Below are 18,348 nucleotides of genomic sequence, written 5' to 3' on the forward strand. Positions count from 1 at the left end.
TGCCCACCGTGCAGGAGGCCTGGGTTCGGTCTCTGGGATGGGAAGATCCTCTGGAGAAGGGAAAGGCTATCCACTCCAGTATTCTGGCCGGGAGAATTCCATGGACCTTATAGTCCACGGGGACACAGAGAATCAGACACGACTGAGTGACTTTCATGCACACACACAGGCTTCAGCAAATACTTCGTGAATAGACGTATAGATGAATGATGGTCAGATGGATAACGGATGAACAAATGGATAGAGTCTCTTAAAAATAAAATTTTATATGATCTGACTTTACTCTTCAGAAAATGAACATTTTCATAATTTTTTTTGAGAACAGCCAAAGAATGACAAAATATTGTTCCTTTTTTTTTTAATGTTCTGCTAACTTCTCCTGCATAGCAAAGTGGTTCAGTAATACACATATAAATATTCCTTTTTATATTTGTTTCTATTATGGTGTTTCCCAGGATATTGAATATAGTTTCCTATACTATACAAGTAAGACCTTATCATTATATACATCTGAGAAGGGCTTACAAATAGCTGTGAAAAGAAGAGAAATAAAAAGCAAAAGAAAAAAGGAAAGAAATAGCCATTTGAATAAAGAGTTCCAAAGAACAGCAAGAAGAGATTTAAAAAAGCCTTCCTCAGTGATCAGTGCAAAAAAATAGAGGAATGTAATAGAATGTTAAAGACTGAGATCTCTTCAAGAAAATTCAAGATACCAAGGGAACATTTCACACAAAGATGGGGTCAATAAAAGACAGAAATGGTATGGACCTAACAGAAGCAGAAGATATGAAGAAGAGGTAGCAAGAAAACACAGAAGAACTGTACAAAAAAGATCTTTATGACCCAGATAATCATGATGGTGTGATCACTTACCTAGAGCCAGACATGCTGGAATGTGAAGTCAAGTGGGCCTTAGGAAGCCTCACTACAAACAAAGCTAGTGGAGGTGATGGAATTCCAGTTGAGCTATTTCAAATCCTGAAAGATGACGCTGTGAAGGTGCTGCACTCAATATGCCAGCAAATTTGGAAAACTCAGCAGTGGCCACAGGACTGGAAAAGGTCAGTTTTCACTCCAATCCCTAAGAAAGGCAAGGTCAAAGAATGTTCAAACTACCGCACAATTTGCAGTCATCTCACATGCTAGCAAAGTAATGCTCAAAATTCTCCAAGCCATGCTTCAACAATATGTGACTGTGAACTTCCAGATGCTCAAGCTGGTTTTAGAAAAGGCAGAGGAAACAGAGATCAAATTGCCAATATCCACTGGATCATCAAAAAAGCAAGAGTTCCAGAAAAACATCTATTTATGCTTTATTGACTATGCCAAAGCCATTGACTGTGTGGATTACAATAAACTATGGAAAATTCTGAAAGAGATGGGAATACCAGACCACTTGACCTGCCTCTTGAGAAAACTGTATGAAGGTCAGGAAACAACAGTTAGAAACAGACATGGAACAACAGACTGGTTCCAAATAGGAAAAGGAGTACATGGAGACTGTATATTGTCACCGTGCTTATTTAACTTATATGCAGAGTGCATCATGAGAAATGCTGGGCTAGATGAAGCACAAGCTGGAATCAAGATTGCTGGGAGAAATATAAATAACTTCAGATATGCAGATGACACCACCCTTATGGCAGAAAGTGAAGAACTAAAGAGCCTCTTGAGGAAAGTGAAAGAGGAGAATGAAAAAGTTGGCTTAAAGCTCAACATTCAGAAAACAAAGATCATGGCATCTGGTCCCATCACTTCATGGAAAATAGATGGGGAAACAGTGGAAACAGTGTCAGACTTTATTTTTTTGGTCTCCAAAGTCACTGCAGATTGTGACTGCAGCCATGTAATTAAAAGACGCTTACTCCTTGGAAGGAAAGTTATGACCAACCTAGACAGCATATTAAAAAGTAGAGACATTTATTTTTATTAGTTGGAGGCTAATTACTTTACATCATTGCAGTAGTTTTTGTCATACATTGAAATGAATTAGCCATGGATTTACATGTATTCCCCATCCCGGTCCCCCCTCCCACCTCCCTCTCCACCCGATCCCTCTGGGTCTTCCCAGTGCACCAGGCCCGAGCACTTGTCTCAAATAAATGGAAAAAAAAAAAAAAAAGTAGAGACATTGGCAACAAAGGTCTGTCTAGTCAAGGCTATGGTTTTTCCAATAGTCATGTATGGATGTGAGAGTTGGACTGTAAAGAAAGCTGAGCATGAAAGAATTGATGCTTCTGAACTGTGGTGTTGGAGAAGACTCTTGAGAATCCCTTGGACTGCAAGGAGATCCATCCAGTCCATCCTAAAGGAGATCAGTCCTGGGTGTTCATTGGAAGGACTGATGCTGAAGCTGAAACTCCAATACTTTGGCCACCTGATGGGAAGATCTGACTCATTTGAAAGACCCCAATGCTGGGAAAGATTGAAGGGAGGAGGAGAAGGGGACGGCAGAGGGTGAGATGGTTGGATGGCATCACCTACTCAATTGACAAGAGTTTGAGTAAGCTCTGGGAGTTAATGATGGACAGGGAGGCCTGGCATGCTTCATTCCATGGGGTTGCAGAGTCGGACACGACTGAGCGACTGAGCTGAACTGATATATGTATATATATCCTTGCATCTCTTAATCCTAAACTCCCGACCCACCACTCCCCCTTGGTACCACAACTTTGTTCTATGAGTCCATTTATGTTTCATAGATAGGTTCGTTTGTGTTATATTTTAGACTCCACATATAAGTGATGTAGTATGGTATTTGTCTTTCATGTTGCTGTAAATAGCAACATTTACATACTTTATTTCATCCTTTTATATAGCTGGACAATATCCCATTGTGTATATGTACCACGCCTTCTTTATCCATTCATCTGTTGATGGACATTTAGGTTGTTTCAGTGCCTTGAATATTGTGAATAGTGCTGCTATGAACATAGTGGTGTGTGTATCTTTTGAAGTATAGTTTTATGAAGACATATGCCCAGGAATGAGATTGCAGGGTCACATGACAACTCTGGGGTTCCCTGGTGGCTCAGATGGTAAAGCGTCTGCCCGTGATGTGGGAGACCCGTGTTTGATCCCTGGGTCGGGAAGATCGCCTGGAGAAGGAAAGGGCAACCCACTCCAGTACTCTTGCCTAGAAAATTTCATGGATGGCGGAGCCTGGTGGGCTACAGTTCATGGGGTCACAAAGAGTCGGACACAACTGAGCGACTTCACTCACTCACTCATGACAACTGTATTTTTAGATTTTTGAAGAATCTCCATGCTGTCTTCCACAGTGGATACACCATACACAGTTTAGGAAGGTTCCCTTTTCTCCATACTCTCTCCAGCACAAAATCTTGTTCTTTGAATGAAATAATATTTAAAAAATGCTACTATATTAACAATTGTGTTTTTAATCTGGAGATAAATCTCTGAGTCCTGACACATGGTTAAGTACTCCTGTGTGATAAGAATTATTTTGGGATAATCACAATTATAATGTAAGTAGTTTTTGTTTATTCTAGTGATAAATATTTAATATATAGTCTCCTGGAAACAAGTTACTTAGTAGAATGTGCTTAAGAGCACTAATGCATCTTTAAATAACAGTATTCAGGCATACACATAATAACAAAACACAAATGGGAAGAAAGAAAACTCAAGAGGTTGATTTATAATGGCATGTTAAACCTTTTAGTTCAAGGTCTTCAGTTCAGATCTAATTTAAGTCATCAGTCAGTGACATGTTTACAATTTGCAGAAATAAGAGGAAATAATTTATTCTCTCAAAAGGCCATTTTACTAAAAAGTGGGATGGAACAGAGCTCATATGAGTTATACAGTTATTAGTACTCCAGTGTTAAAGAATACCAACTGTGCCTATCCATGAAATAGAATTCTGCACCTCAAATGTATCCACGTGAAACTCTGTCCTATTTATGGACCAGAGGTCAATTACAGAAAAAAAATTCTAAGAACAATGAGGTAAATACAACTGGAGATTTGAACTTTCAAACTACTGAAGGGAGTTTAAACTGTTAGATTAAAAAAAGGGAAAAAAAAAAGCCTCTGCATTTTTAAGGATGTGCTTCTTCACTCTTATGGAAAATGATTTTGTGTATGAGAAGTTGCTTTTAATTAAACAAATTCCTCTATAATATTCACAGCATAGTTTGTTTTAATAGGCTATATTAAATACAGAAATGTTTACAATTAAAGCAATTTTCAACTAAGAGAAAGAAACTTCAAATTTTTTTGAAAATATTTTTTTCTTTTTTTAACTTCGTCGATTTATATTATTTTTCTTTATTTATCTTGCTATAAATTATTTATATTTCAGCACATTTTTTCCCTTTTATTCTTTAATTTTTCAGTGGTAGTCTCTTGAGCCTTAACAATTTATTAAGAGATTGCTGGATGTATTTTCAGTGCAGTGACAGTCTTGACTTTTCTATCTCCTGGGTTATTTCACACCTTTTCACCCTATGATTAACTTGTAGAATCTGTCTGATAGAGATGCAAACACTTTCTTTTCAGGGGAAGAAATAGGTATCATGGTAGAGATGCATAGGATATTATCCAGTTTTGTACATAACTGAGAAATCTTAACCTAACAATACATATAAATGCCTAGCGTTTCAAATGGTCTTTCAAGCCATCATAACATGTTATTGGTTCTCCAGAAATTAATTTGGGGATAAGATATTTGACTTTTTAATATTATGTTTGTGTGATATTCATGATATTTCACTCTGAATATTGCACTTGAACATTAAGAACATTTTCCTTAACTTTAGCTAATGCTATAAGGCCTTAGAGGATAAAATTTTTTCAAGCAGTTATTTGCTTTTCCTAATCAAACCATCTGTTTTCATCTTATAGGCATTGAACATACTCCACTGACCTCTTTGCGTTATCCTCTCAAAAAGTGAAAGCCAAATATTTAACATGTCCTTAGGCATGCACAAATTATTAGCACATTTCCTGGTACTAAAATCTCTTAGATATTTATTGATCCATTCATTTATTTACAGTTGGATGATATCTTAGTTATACTATTTATTTTATCTTCCTAATTTGTTATTTATTCAAATCAACAAAAATTCTATTTCAAGTGAGATAAAACATAAAAAAGCATATAAATAGATTGATCTATAGACCTACAGATGAAAAGAGGTAGGTTGAAAGGTAAATACTAAGACTCAGTCAATATCATCTTAGTTATCTGTGTGCAAGAGACGTTCACTAAGTACATTTAAAATCATTCTACAAGCAAAAATAATGCCAGGACTTTCCCCAAGACAAGAAGATTCTGAATGAATAACAAAACATTTCCTTCCCAACGGAAAGCTTCTTAATTTAAACACCTTTAACCTGGTGGGGTGAAAGTGCATGTTTTAAAATTATGTTTGATATTTTGATTATAATGTGGAATTAAGAATTTAATTTCCTAATCAATGTGTTTTGTAATAGTAACTAAGTACAAAACTTTACATGCCCTAAAAATGATCAGTGAAGTTACTGCCCCCCTGAGCTACTTTATCATTATAGCCTGTAAGTCATGCTTATTTTAGTGCCAGCTTCCAGTGGTCATGTATGGATGTGAGAGTTATACTGTAAAGAAAGCTGAGCACCGAAAAATTGATGCTTTTGAAGTGTGATGTTGGAGAAGACTCTTGAGAGTCCCTTGGACTGCAAGAAGATCCAACCAATCCATCCTAAAGGAAATCAGTCCTGGGTGTTCATTGGAAGGACTGATGCTGAAGCTGAAACTCCAATACTTTGGCCACCTGATGCGAAGAGCTGACTCACTTGAAAAGACCCTGATGCTGGGAGGGATTGAGGGCAGGAGGAGAAGGGGATGACAGAGGATGAGATGGCTGGATGGCATCACCGACTGGATGAACATGAGTTTGAGTAAACTCCGGGAGTTGATGATGGACAGGGAGGCCTGGAGTGCTGTGATTTATGGGTTGCAAAGAGTCAGACACAACTGAGCGACTGAACTGAACTGAACTGAACTGAACCTATTTAAAATATTATATGTGTGCTGGCATCAAAGTATTATTCTCTACACAATGCTATTCATGTTCTATTTTAAGGCAAAATTAAAAAATGCAAACACACACTAATTTACCCACACATTTATCTTTCACATTTTTGCCAGAAGAGAGGTGATAGGAAGCTACCCATTCAAGGAAAATACACTCGTAATATAGACATCTAAGTTACTTGGTGTGGTTCGTGGATCATTAAGAATTAAGTAAATACATTCTTTCCGCAACGTTAATTATTCTTTTCTGTTGGCCACTTACTTCTGTTCTAATGATAAAGAAAACAGTAGTAAATATATGAGAAGCAATAGAAAGAGAACTTTTTGAAAATACCCTTTGATAAAGCCCAGGCGGCACTAGTGGTAAAGAACCTGCCTGCCAATGCCAGTGCAGGAGATGTAAGAGAGGCAGGTTCAATTCCTGGGTTGAGAAGATCTTCTGGAGAAGAAAATGGCAACCCACTCTAGTATTCTTGTCTGGAAAATCCCATGGGCAGAGGAGCCAGGCAGGCTACAGTCCACGGGGTCACAAAGAGCTAGACACGACTGAAGCAACTTTGCACACACACAAAGCCTTTTATGTATAAAATTATCTACAAGTAGTTTAGCCCAATGGAACTTGTAGGTGAAAAATTACTTATACAATTATGACCCAATCTTTTCAATAAAATGCTGCCTTTTTTGGGAGAATTAAATGTATTGTGTAATATATATTAATACTATTCTATCCGGATGCAAATTGTATATAGCATATAATTTCAATCAAGTAAAACAGCCTATATGTGGAAGGAAAGCTGTAAGGAAATAAACCAATTTGTTTTAATGAAATCAAAATTAAAATTCATGGCATTTTACCGACCTCTCTCTGATAGAGGGCTTAGCTAGTATATACACTACTTTAAAAAAGTACAAAGAATAGCTCCTGTGAAAATGCTCAGTACTAACCAATTTAAACTTGCTTCTTCTTTTGTTTTATATTCTTTTTTCCCATTGTGTGTCACAAATATCTTTGTATCTGAAGAATTATGAATTGGTAACCATCATTATTCAACCCTTAGGAAGAAATAATCTCAAATAGGATCACATTTGTTTTCATGTAGAAATGAATATTTTAAAATTTGAGGATCTGTGAAGTTATATCAAATACATTTCATTTGAACAGACACAACATTAGATTTTCATTGGGGGCTTTATTTTTAATCACATTTTAGGTCCCCGTTGAAGTACATGTGAAACTGATACGTTCTATTTACAATTAACTACTTATCTTTCATCTAAAATATTTGAATTGAAACTGAAATAATCTAAATTAAATATAACTTCAGTGGTTCTCATCCTTGGATGAAGAGTAGAGTAACCTGGAAGGCTTTTCTATATCCTGATGCCCAGACCATACCCAAGATCAATTAAATGAAGTCCCAGTTTTAACATTCCTAGGGTGATATGTTTCATAAGTTGTACATGGCGTTACACCAATTTTTTATTTGGTCTTTGAAGTTTACCTTGCATATAATATAAGGATCAAACTACTACTCATGCATGCCTGATGTTGCATTCTCCTTGCCCCTTGACCACATATAAATGATGTAAGGTGAGGCACAAAAGATACTGAGGTTCTGCATATTTGGGAGAAGAAAATATATATTTCTGAAGGTTTCTTCTGATTGCTATTCTCTCCTAAATTCATGAGTGCCCACCACTCTTAGAAGAGGGAAGGCTGAGATTAATGTGCTAATACTGACTTCTTAATCAGATAAAGGAAAGAATAGTAGTTAAAATGCAAATATTGCATTTTTAGCAGAATTTGAAAAGAAACAAAAAGTTTGAATCTCTACCATGTTTGTTTTGTTTTTTATTTTTACAGAGAATTTTTATAGCATTTGACACCTTCTTGGCCAGATGAATCATTCATACAGTTTTCCAGTTCCATTAAATGTATCACCATCCTTCCTCTAGTAATGAAAACATTTCAATATAACTTGCAGTGGGAATTTTATTCATTTCCTAGTAACACTGAAAGTGCCATAGTTGTATTCTATGCTTCAACAAAACATTTACTGATTTTTTGTTGTTGTTGTAGGATTTCAGTTTCAATTGAAATTATATGAAGAATAATTGTAAATTGCTACTCTAAGTTAGGAATAATTGTGCAGAAAGAGGGACTAATGGAAAATTAATAAGTAACTTTGTAGATGTAAGTTCATGTAAAAAATCAAGCCCACATTTTATGAAACAATTTATATGTGTAAAGGTAGTAATACTTCTAGATATTTCTCAATGAATGTATGTTTATTTTGTTTTGCCTTTTAACCTGAAGCTTGATTTCTCAGCCCACACTATTTAATGTTGACCAAGGAACCCTGCATCAGAGAATGAAAATGCTGTGTCAAAAGCACACCCTTCCCATAGGATGTCCCGGAAAGGGGCTGTGGTGCTGCAGCTGTCCGCTTTTGGGTGGTGCCAGACTATCCTGCGGAATCAGCAAACCAGGCCCAAGTCTCTGCTGCTTCTGTCAGCTGATTATAGGAAAATCCCCATGAGGCCACGGATGCAGGAAGAGAGAGTGCAGGGCAGTGGAGTGAGAACCAGAAAGCATCTGGGCCACTTCTTCATGGTTCTCTTTGTTCCTTCAGAGCTAGCTCAGGCCCAGTCACGTATATACCACCTCCATTCAATAAGGATGTGCATGCCCAATTTTATGGCTTCATGGACCAAACAGCACAGTTCATGACGGGCAGGCTGAGGTCATATAGTAATGAGCCCACGGTTAAGTATTCTGTCTCTACTAAGCCACAGTATCAGGCCAAGAAATGTGTCTTCAAAAGAGAACAGTGATATGCAGAGGGTGGTAAGGCTATGCTCCAATATCCTAAAGATCTGCAATGTGATTCATGTATATGTGTCTGTCAAAAGCTGCCAACAGCATCCGCATCTGTCACCGACACTTCAAGCACCATTGAATCTATTTATGTGGTCCAAACAGCTTTCACATCAGCCTGGATCTGACATAAAACTTTTTCTTCTGGCTTAAGCCTCACTCAAAACAAACAACTATTCAGGTCACTTGGTAAGTGGGCTAAAGTGACAAAACCAGATATTGTCTCCAAAAGCCAAAAAGGCGAACTAGCTGCCGTGCCTCTCTTATGGTCATTCAGTTCAGTTCAGTCGCTCAGTCGTGTCCGACTCTTTGAGACCCCATGGACCACAGCATGCCAGACCTCCCAGTCCATCACCAACCCCTGGAGTTTACTCAAACTCGTGTCTATTGAGTCAGTGATGCCATTCAGCCATCTCACCCTCTGTCATCCCCTTCTCCTCTTGCCTTCAATCTTTCCCAGAATCAGGATCTTTTCAAATGAGTCAACTCTTTGCATCAGGTGGCCAAAGTATTGGAGTTTCAGCTTCAGCATCAGTCCTTCCAATGAATATGCAGGACTAATTTTCTTTAGGATGAACTGGTTAGATCTACTTGCAGTCCAAGAGACTCTCAAGAATCTTCTCCAACACCACAGTTCAAAAGCATCAATTCTTTGGCACTCAACTTTATAGTCCAACTCTCATATCCATACATGACTACTGGAAAAACCATAGCCTTGACTAGATGGACCTTTGTTGACAAAGTAATGTCTCTGCTTTTTAATATGCTATCTAGGTTAGTCATAACTTTCCTTCCAAGGGGTAAGCATCTTTTTTTCCATGACTGCAGTCACCATCTGCAGTGATTTTGGAGCCTCCCCCCCCAAAAAAAAATGTCTACTACTATTTCTCCATCTATCTGCCATGAAGTGATGGGACTGTATGCCATGATCTTAGTTTGATGAATGTTGAGCTTTAAGCCAACTTTTTCACTCTCCTCTTTCACTTTCATCAAGAGGCTCCTTAGTTCTTCTTCACTTTCTGACATACAGTGGTATCATCTGCATATCTGAGATTATTGATATTTCTTCCAGCAATCTTGATTCCAGCTTGTGCTTCATCCAGCCCAGAGTTTCTCATGATATACTCTGCATATAAGTTAAATAAGGAGGGTGACAATATACAGCCTTGACGTACTCCTTTTCCTATTTGGAACCAGTCTGTTGTTCCATGTCCAGTTCTAACTGTTGCTTCCTGACCTGCATACAGGTTTCTCAAGAGACAGGTCAGGTGGTCTGGTATTCCCATCTCTTTCAGAATTTTCCACAGTTTACTGTGAATCCACACAGTCAAAGGCTTTGGCATAGTCAATAAGGCAGAAGTAGATATTTTTCTGCAACTCTGTTGCTTTTATGATGATCCAACAGATGTTGGCAATTTGATCTCTGTTTCCTCTGCCTTTTCTAAAACCAGCTTGAACATCTGGAAATTCATGGTTCACATATTATTGAAGCCTGGCTTGGAGAATTTTGAGCATTACTTTGCTAGCGTGTGAGATGAGTGCAATTGTGTGGTAGTTTGAGCATTCTTTGACATTGCCTTTATTAGGAATACGAATGAAAGCTGACCTTTTTCGAGTGCTGTGGCCACTGCTGAGTTTTCCAAATTTGCTGGCATATTGAGTGCAGCGCTTTCACAGCATCATCTTTTAGGATTTGAAATAGCTCAACTGTAATTCCATTATCTCCACTAGCTTTGTTTGTAGTGATGCTTCCTAAGGCTCACTTGACTTCACATTCCAGGATGTGTGGCTCTAGGTGAGTGATCACACCATCATGATTATCTGGGTCTTGAAGATCTTTTTTGTACAGTTCTTCTGTGTATTCTTGCCACCTCTTCTCAATATCTTCTGCTTCTGTTAGGTCCATACCATTTCTGTCCTTTATTGATCCCATCTTTGCATGAAATATTCCCTTGGTATCTTGAATTTTCTTGAAGAGATCTCTAGTTTTATGGCTGTAGAAGGGGCCAAATAAAGCAACTTATGTTTTTACATTGGAAGGAACAAATGGACATGCCACACACCACTGGAACCCTAAAAATTACATCAAGGCTTCCGAATTTTGGTCCCACTCTGTGGCACAAAAATGTCTATTGTAGTCGCTACTTCTTGCTCATGAGGTCCAATTAGCATACGTGATCAGCTTTATGGACCAGTGTGATCTCTTGTAGAAGGGAAAGGAGACCAGTGTTTCTGCAAACTAAATGAGGAAACAGGACTGGATCGTTGATAAACCCCTGTTTTGCTGACCTTGCTGTCAGATAGCAGACCGCTGGTGGAGCTCATTGACAGGGAAGGACAGAAAGACATTTTCCAGGTCAAGGGGTGCACGTCAGATACCAGGTATCTGCAAAGCACTCATACAGCAGGTGCAGTTGGAATCACCACTGGATAAAGCTTACAAAAACTTACTCATTCTCCCAGTGCATTTAGGGTTCCCAGGTCAGGATCTGCAGTGAGGTCTGGCCTACAGAGAAGAGCAGTTACAGAGCTCTTCAAGGATGCCAAGACGCACCATCACAAATTCCTCTCTCACAGCACAAGTGAGAAGTATGTCTTCGGGACTCTCTCAGTGTGACTGAGTAGACCTGTAATGACAAACCTACTGTAACACTTAATACCCTCTAAGTTTTTTAATCCCTTCCTTTGAGTTAAACCGAGACAGATCCCACAATTCTAATTTATTAGAATTAGGCTGTTGGCATTTAGCAGTCCATGTTTCAGCCAGAGTGTTAGTGATCTTTATAACTCCCTAAGTTGCAACATGAAATGCAGAATTTCTGCTTAGTGAACCTACATCAATAAATTCTACCTAACCCTTTATGGCTCAACTGGTAAAAAAATCCGCCTGCAGCGTGGGAGACCTGGATTTGATCCCTGGGTTGGGAAGATCCCCTGGAGAAGGGAAAGGCTACCCACTTCAGCATTCTGGCCTGGAGAATTCCATGGACTATATAGTCCATGGGGTCACAGAGTCAGATAGGACTGAGAGACTTTCACTTTCACTAACTCAATTTTATATTCTTCTACCGTTATCCCACACCCTTAGTATCTATACCCATACATATCCCCTTGGTTTTCATCTGTATACATTTGAAAACTCAAGTAGTTCTTTTGGAAGTGTACTGTGCCTTCTCATAGGTCACACTAATGCCTCAGGTGAGGTCAGGACAGTTTCCTCAGACAACGCAGTGCTAACTCCCTCACACCTCATATGATGGGGATGGAGAGGCTGATGCCACTGGTGGTAAAGATGCCACTTCTACTGAGGACGGGGAGACTGCTTCTACTGGGGGTAGGGAGGCCTTGCTCACTGGCAACTGAACTTATCAGAATATAGAGACTCGATGTCTCCAGCTTTGCCAGGATCTTCCTACAAATCCCATACTACTGTCGGCAAGGCCTCATTCTTTACTAATCATTGCCTTCACTTTAACCATAAACACCCTGTGAGACTGTAAATTCAACTTGTATCTTGGCCAGTGCAGAAGGAGATTCTGCATTTATTTTTAGCAATCTCAGCCCTGAAGCTATAGAAGGAAAGGGTCCTTCAGACAGCAATAGAAACTTTAGGATCACATATGTGGTGCTTGAGCTAGAAACTAAAATCCCTGAGTTCTTCCTTTCCTTTCACCACCTTGTCCACATTAGGATCAATCACTTCTTCTCATATTCATTAGTTTCCCACAGATGTTTGAAAATACCATACACAGTCAACCAGCTCCTTGTGTCTTGTAAGTGGTTGATTAGAAGTATCCAATGTAGACATTTAGTGTATCTCTATTACAAGTTCATGCTATGGATCAACAGTGTCATTAAGATTTTTAAATAGACTCAGGTTAAAGAGTCATTTCCTCAAAGCTAATTTAAACTTCAAAATTAATTCATAAAACTTATTCTTAAAAAATTCTGTTTCTCTAGAACCACTCTCATCACCAAAATCTCCAGAGAGACAGAACCAAGAATGAGAAAGTAAAAATGAAAGTCACTCAGTTGTGTCCAACTCTTTGTGACCCCATGGACTATACAGTCCATGTAATTCTTCAGGCCAGAATACTGGAGTGGGTATCTGTTTCCTTCTCCTGGGGATCTTCCCAACCTGGGATAGAACCCAGGTCTCCTGCATTGGAGGCAGATTCCTTATTAGCTCAGCCACCAGGGCAGCCCAACAATACTGGAGTGGGAAGCCTATCCCTTCTCCAGCAGATCTTCCTGACCCAGAATTCAAACCAGGGTCTCCTGCATTGCAGGTGGATTCTTTACCAACCGAGCTACTAGGGAAGCCCTTAATAGTGTGTGTGTATATATACATTTATATCTGTCTACCTATCAGCTATGCCTCACTTAAGCTTAGATAAAGTCAACATATAATTTTAATCATGGATATTAAGATTATATTTACAGCATTTTCCTGTTTTGACACCAATTACCATTAATTGTTGGTGGTGATGGCAGTGGTGATGGTGGTAATGTGTTTGTATATTGTGTAGAAATGAGAGTTTTATTATATTAAAACAGACAGTGTGTGTGTGGGTTAGTCACTCAGTCATGTGCAATTCTGTGACCCCATGGGCTGTAGCTCACCAGGCTCTTTAGTCTATGGAATTCTCCAGGCAAGAATACTGGAGTGGGTTACCATTTCCTTCTTCAGGGGATCTTCCTGGCCCAGGGATCAAACCCAGATCTCCTGCATTACAGGCAGATGCTTTACTGTCTGAGCTACTAGGGAAGCCCAAAATAGCCAGTGGAGAAGTATAAAGTATATATTCAGGAAATGTAATTATCTTGAATCTTATGCTGGGCAAAAATAATACACATGTATCAAGGCCAATATCCGATTGGAGAAAAATCCATACTGTTTTACATATTTATATAAGTATACTGTTGCATACTGCTTTACATATTCATAGGAACAAGGTCCATGTTTTACATATTTATAGGAACAGGGTCCACATGATTTACATTTTGTAGAAACAAGATGGAGGATAGAAATCTATGTGAATTGTGATAATGCAGGATTGCTTGTTAAGGAAATGGTCTGGTTAGAATGGGTCAGTCTCTAGAATACAGCTACAGGTTATCAGCCTGTTCTTCTCTGGAGCTAACTCAGATCTACTGAATGGGTTTTCCACTAAACTCTCAAGGTGATGAGAGAAATGATGCCTCAAAGCCATTCACATCTTTCCTCCACCCACCTCCCAAATCTTGGGGATTGGTAAATACTATTCCTAATATTTCTACTCACCCTGGGACTCAGGACTTCCATAACCAATAAGGAGCAATAAATAGATTTTGAGTCAAACAGTTAGAATTCTTGGTTACTAATTGTTATATTATTATTAGTCAAAGGCATACTTAGGTTTTTGGTTCCTCTTAAATGCGTTCTGGTTCTTACCAATAAGTTAGAATCTGGCTTAAGAAACCCAAATTTAGCCCAAAAATGTCAGAATAATTCTTCACACAACATTAAGCCAATCCAGGCCCCTCTGTTTGGGTTCTGTTGTTGAGATTTATATTGTTTAAAAGGGAATTTCATTTTAATTATGGGTGATGAAAGGTCACCACATTTAAGAAAAGTAAATCTTAAAGTTTAACATTTGCCAGAAAAAGATCAGTTATTTCTGACTCTGCTACTGAAAGTCATCACTGTTGTGGGGTAAGTTATGTTAACACAAGCCATGAATTAAATTTAAAATGTAAAGTCAACTTAAAATATGCATAACTTAAAAATATGTTTTTATTCATTTTTATATAAACTAAGACTCACTTACTTTATTGTGTCATCTCAAAATCATAATAGCAATAGAACTTAAGAAGAGCACAATAGACATATGTGAGAAGAAATCTGAAGATAAATAGCTTGCATCACAAAGAATGAGTATGGCATAACTAACCGTATACAAGAGAAACAACAGTTTAAATAAACAAACCAAAGGAAAAAACATACTAAGATTACTACAAGGTGGGATTTTATCTAAAATGATCACTTAAACTTGAAATATTTTGAATCTTCCAGAACAGCAGAGAATATCAATTATGCATTTAAGTTATAATCTTAAAAGAAAATGAAAGTATTGTATAAAATTAAGCTAAATGTTGATTTTCACAGATCTGCATTCAAGTGTATTGCAATATAGAATAAATAATAATGTGGCAGTGCTTTATATTTGCATTTTGTGAATGAAACTGAAACATTTAAATCATAACTAATAGGTCATTTACTAGAGCAATAGATCAGTAGTCTTTAAACCCAAATAACTTTAGATTCTGAAATTAAGTTTCATTTCATCAATGTTTAACTGACGAGAGGGAAATTTTTCTATTGTTCTTCTTTGAAAAGTAGTAAACAATAAGGCAATTAGAATGACCCGATGGAAAGATCTTCTCTTTAATCTATATTTTCTCTATGTCTTGGAGTTGTTTCTGAAATCTAAGTTGATTTGAACCTGTACAGATTTCTTTAGAAAACTTAATTACATATCTACTCTGTTAATTCAGATTATTAAAATATAATATTACTTAGGATATTTCTTATATTTATATTATGTAAAAATAACTATAGATATATCGTGTTCATAATTGACACAAGTTTAAAAATCAAAATTGCCAATTGAATGTGATTATAATTTAAAAATCAATAAAAATTAAATCAATAGTATTGATTTAATATATTGGATAATACAGATTTGCCAAACTATGTATGATTATTTTTCCATGGACCACGTGAAAACTTGTTTCATTTTTCTCTAATTAAACTACTAGAAAATTGGCCTCATCAAGAATTCATTATGTATATATTAAGTCTCCTTTTTAATTTCTCATCGCTGCCAATCTGATTGTAAATGCAAATAATGAACACCAGCATTGGCTTCACATGGCAAAATGTTTTAACAGTCATTTTGAACATGATCATAAAATTCATTAGATGTTCTAAAGAAAATAAAAATGACAAAATGTTTAATTAACCATGGATGAAGTGTTCACAAAAATATGTTTCAATCATCTTGGATTCTAAGTCATTTAACTTATTTGAACCTCAATCCCTGATATGTTAAGTAGGTGAAGAGAAATGTAGACTAGATGATTGATTTTGCCATCCATAATTCAATGAAAAGCATTTAACATACATCTATTGAGTACCTAATATCAATAAATATGCAGGATCTGAGATTTTACTCTCCTTGAATGCTAAGAAGTTAACCTGACATAGTTCCATGGATGTTGTCAGAAGTCACAAAAAATTCTTCGGACAAAACCAAAAGACTAACTCATGGATATAAGGAGCTATGTGAAGTTCACATTTGTATCACTTTTTTCCTTTAACCCCAGATCCCCCAGGGAGGACATGAAGTGGCCAAATAGGTACTACGCCAGCAGTGGGTCTGACTCATTGCTAAGGAACCATAAAGGACCTCAAGTAAATCTGTCCTTTGCCCTGGAAGGAAACACTATCTTTACTATCTTGGACAGTAAAAAAAAAAAAAAAAATGTCCTTTCTCTGAAAGTAGATACTACCTCCATCTTCCAAGGTTGTTTGCTATAAAAGTATTCTTCAGGAGGTAGTCTGGAAGCAGGCCTTGCACTAGGCAGGTGGAGAATGAACATGAGTAATTTATAGTCTTTATTCTCAAAGAGCTAACTGACTAGAGAGGGAGAACCAATATTAAGCTGTTTTACTTCAATAAAACAAGTGTTAAACAGAACCACTGTGAATTAAGAGATTACATATCCTGACAAGTAAATCAGGGAAGACTTTAGACAAGAGAGTGCTTTGGGCTGTCTGTTAGGAACAAAGCAGAAATAACTAGGAAGAAACATGAGCGCTGAGACGATACAACAGAAACAGTCTGATTTTGATATACTATGGATTCTGCCTCTAACCGGTTCTATGGCTTGGAGCAATGTGAAATTTAACACGCACATGCATCATAAAAACACGTTTTTAAAAATGAACTCCCTGTTTATTGCTTTACAACATGACTCATGAAGGAAAAGTGCTTACAAAAGCTATGGCACTAGGAGATCACCTTATTGATCAACTCATTACAATTTGCTTTCAGCATCACACTGTGGAGTGTCAACGTTATAAACTAAATATCTGTATTCCCCTCAAAATTCATAAGTTGAGGCTCTAACCTCAACTGTGGTAGTATTTGGAGGTTGGAATTAGCTTAGATTAGGTCACAAGAATGGGACTTCATGATAGGATGAGCACCCTTAAAGAAGAAGGTGCTGTTAAAGTGCTGCACTCAATATGCCAGAAAATTTGGAAAACTCAGCAGTGGCCACAGGACTGGGAAAGGTCAGTTTTCATCCCAATATCAAAGAAGGGCAATGCCAAAGAATGTTGAAATTACTGTTCAGTTGCATTGATTTCATATGCCAGCAAAGTAATGCTCAAAATCCTTCAAGCTAGGCTTCAAAGTATGTCATTCGAGAACTTCAAGATGTACAAGCTGGATTTAGAAAAGGCAGAGTAACCACAGACCAAATTGCCAACATCCACCAGATCATAGAAAAAGCAAGAGAATTCCAGAAAAACATCTACTTTTGCTTCATTGACTATGCACAAGCCTTGGACTGTGTGGATCACAATAAGCTGTTGAGAATTCTTCAAAAGATGGGAATCCCAGACCACCTGACCTGCCTCCTGAGAAACTTGTATTAAGGTCAAGAAGCAACAGTTAAAACCAAATATGGAACAATGGACTGGTTCCAAATTGAGAAAGGAGTACATTAAGGCTGTATATTGTCACCCTACTTATTTAACTTATATGCAGAGTACATCATGAGAAACACTGGGCTGGATGAAGCACAAGCTGGAATCAAGGTTGCTGGGAGGAATATCATAACCTCAGATATGCAGATGACACCACTCTTATGGCAGAAAGCAAAGAAGAACTAAAGAGCCTCTTGATGAAGTTGAAAGAGGAGGGTGAAAAAGCTGCTTAAAACTCAACATTCAGAAAACTAAGACCATGGCATCTGGTCCCATCACTTCACAGTAAATAGATGGAGAAGTGGTGGAATCAGTGACAGACTTTATTTTCTTGGGCTCCAAAACCACTGTGGATAGTGATTGCAGCCATGAAATTAAAAGATGCTTACTCCTTGGAAGAAAAGCTGTGACAAACCTAGACAGTGTATTAAAAGGCAGAGACATCCCTTTGCCAACAAAGGCGGGTATAGTCAAAGCTATGGTTTTCCAGTAGTCAAGTATGGATGTGAGAGTTGGATCATAAAGAAAGCTGAGTGCCGAAGAATTGATGCTTTTGAACTGTGATGTTGGAGAAGACTCTTGAGAGCCCCTTGGCCCCCAAGAAGATCCAACCAGTCCACCCTAAAGAAAATCAACCCGGAATATTCATTGGAACAAGTGATGCTGAAGCTG

Source organism: Odocoileus virginianus, chromosome 3 (genome assembly GCF_023699985.2).
Source record: "Odocoileus virginianus isolate 20LAN1187 ecotype Illinois chromosome 3, Ovbor_1.2, whole genome shotgun sequence".
In the NCBI taxonomy this organism is placed as follows: Eukaryota; Metazoa; Chordata; class Mammalia; order Artiodactyla; family Cervidae; genus Odocoileus; species Odocoileus virginianus.